Here is a 3,361-nt window from a genome sequence, read left to right as displayed (position 1 = left end):
TTGCTCTCTAGCTAACAAACTACTCTGGATGTGTGGAGTTAGCTTTTTCCAGCAAAGATATGTTTGGCATGTCAAGGTCTCTCAAGGAGGATTCAGAAAGGTTGCTTATAATTTCTCTTTTTCTATTGATTATAGGTTGTAGGATTCTTGATTAGTTGTCTACGAGGAAGAAGGAATTTTGATGATTATGTAAACATAAAAATAATAATTATATTATTATTATATTAAAAAAATTAATATCAAAAATTAAATAATAATAAATCATTATCGTAGATACATCATCATTAGATGGAAGAGTCACAACGATATCGATTTAAAAGGAGAACTAAACTGAACTTCTTCTCTCTTTCTATTCTTCACGGGACCGTTATAAACAATACATCAGAGACTAAAGAAGATTAATAATATATCTATAATTTTAACGACGAATGTAAGTCCTAGGAGATTTTATCTTTTTATAGTCAAGAGTAGACGATATAGGATGATAATTAGAAGAATTTCTTCCATTAAAATCATCTCGAATCCTATTATAATTGACTTCATTTCTTTTAACTGATAATCATAATTAAAATTTAATCAAATCTATAATATATTTTATTTAATTAGATAGGACCACGTAATCTAACATTCTTCTAGTTGTCCCATTAATTGGTAATATATAAAAGAAATTTAAATTTAAAATAAATAAGTTAAAATTTTATTTAAAAATAATTTCACCTAATTAGATTCTAAAAATTTTGAAAAGTGTTTTATATATGACCATGAATTTTTAAACAAGCTAATATGCCATTAATACTATACTTCGTACCATCAATATGAATCATAACAATTATATGTCATTAATATCATACTTGGTACCACAATATTATTATCCTTTTCTAATATAGTCTATAATAACTATTGTAATTTATCTTAACAAGATAATTTTATTATCATATTCAATTATAATATGCATAAATATAAATATAAATAAGATAGAAAAATAAATAACTTTAATTAAGTATAAAAATATTAATAATAACATTCACATAAATATGTATCATCATATTTTTATGGCTTGCTCATAAGCCTATATATTCTTTAAATACTTTAGACTGTAAAATCTCAATAAATGGAACAACAATCATCAAGGTGATACTCAAGTTCTCAATTGATATTTATTATTTCTGGATTCTTTCTCTACCTACTAAGTACTTTATCTTTATGTACTTAAAACCACTAGAATACTTATTATTCTTAGATAAAAAAACTACTGTAATACTATCATAAAATATCTTCAATAGCCTAGTAAAGATGAAATTCAAAAGCCATGAAACTTGATTTGTAGTCTTTTAAGGTATGTCATAAATTCAACTTGATGATGTAATAATCAATTATTTTATGCTTTTCTAATAAATTGCTCCCTTAGCTAAAATTCCAAAGTGGACTTTCTACTATAAGATAATTTATAAAATTAATATTTAAGTAACAAATCACTTTAAGCTGATTTGATCTCTTATATGATACTGGCTTTGATCGAATGCAAATATATATATATATGCAATGTAGATATCTATATATATAGTAGGTGTATAAATAATCACACAACAAATGAGCAATCACACCAGATAATCATGGACTATATTCCAATATGATCAGGCCTGAGCCAGTAGGCCTAATCACTCACATTAAAATCTATGTGCGTAGTGGTGTATCTCCATGCCCTATGATCGTCTATCTCGTCCCCCGTGGTTTCGTCGGCATCTCCATGCATAGTGATCGTTCATCTTGGTCTCATGGGTTCAACCATCGCTTCCACGCTCCCGCTGCACCTCCTCGTATAATTACAACTTAATCACAGGCATGTATGCCCAACACTAAATGAGAAATAAATTAGAGGCTCGTATGCCCCGATAATAATAATCACAAGTACACACATCACACGATACATGATCATCCGTCCACACATCATACATCACATATAAATATTATTATGTAGGACTACTAGATAATAATAATAATAATAATAACAATAATAATAATAATTATTATTATTATTATTATTAAATTATTTAATTAATTAATATTTTTTGAAATTAGGGATATGTAGGAAATTTTTTGAATTATGAGGGGTATCTTTATAATTTGGACAAAGGATGAATCTTGAAATTTTTCAAATTTCAAAAGAAAAAACTATCTTTTGCCAAAAACCCTATTGCTCCTCATCCCAACTGCTTACTGCGACCACCGCCACCCTTGCCGATGGTGGCCCTCTATAGCGTGGGGCGGGGATTCCGCCCCTGTAGGTGAGTGCCCCCATAGGCAACAAGCGTCGTTGCCCCGCGGTGCCTCTACCCGCGGGTGCAGTGCCCGCAAGCACCACTACCCCATTGGGCAGGCACCCCTACGGGCGATTTTGCCCACAAGCGTTACTTCTTGCCAGGGCAGTGCCCGCAGGCACCACCCCTTGCGGGCGTCTCACTCATGGGCGAGCGCTGCCCCAACAAGCGGGTCACCTGCAGGCTACACTGCCCCTACGGGCGTTGTGCCCTACAAGCTAATCACATGAGTGATGGTACGTTTGACTTGACACGTAATCTTTTTTGCTTATTATATTTTGATATTTTATCACTTTATATTGCATGTTGCTTGAATATATTATGATGTTCATGGGTCTATGCAATGAGAATCAAATCGTGATGAGATCACAATAATGAAATCGATTCGCCTTTAAATGCATATCCTAAATAATCCCGGTCATAGGTTACTCGAGAGGAACATTGAGATAACCAGACAAACTAGTGTGCTGTATACCCGTTCATATAATGGATGCAGCTAGTCTCATAACTGCTCATGTGGGGACACTAGGGATACAATACAGGTGCTCATTAGGGAATGAGTTCACTGATTGATCCACTTTCGGAATGTTAGATGGTTGATGATACCTTATTGTCATATAGCGATTTCGTAGTCCCGGTGGTGTATTTGGTCCTTAGACTTGAGACACTAAGGATATCCTGTATGAGTACTCAATTCTTTGATATCAGACTTATAGGTCTGGAGGTTTCAGATCTAACATAGCCGGTCATCGGGAGTGGTAGCCAACCTTACGAGAACTATTGAGTGTCGATAGAGGATCATCCACTCTTAGTGTCATGAGAGAAATATCTCATGTGTTTTTACTCAGATAAATCCTTAGCCAAGGTCATTCAGATTGAGAGAGAAAGAGTTCTCCGGGAGAATCCGATTAGAGCAAAACTCAAGCAGAAACCGTATGGGTCTGACAACACCATGTCCGGTATACGATCTCTTGGATATTAGATGGATGAGGAACTATAGGTACATGGTAATTGAGGGCAGACAAGTCGAATAGATTGAATTC

This window comes from Musa acuminata, chromosome BXJ3-8, assembly GCF_036884655.1.
Source record: "Musa acuminata AAA Group cultivar baxijiao chromosome BXJ3-8, Cavendish_Baxijiao_AAA, whole genome shotgun sequence".
In the NCBI taxonomy this organism is placed as follows: domain Eukaryota; kingdom Viridiplantae; phylum Streptophyta; class Magnoliopsida; order Zingiberales; family Musaceae; genus Musa; species Musa acuminata.
This window is presented reverse-complemented; position numbering follows the sequence as displayed.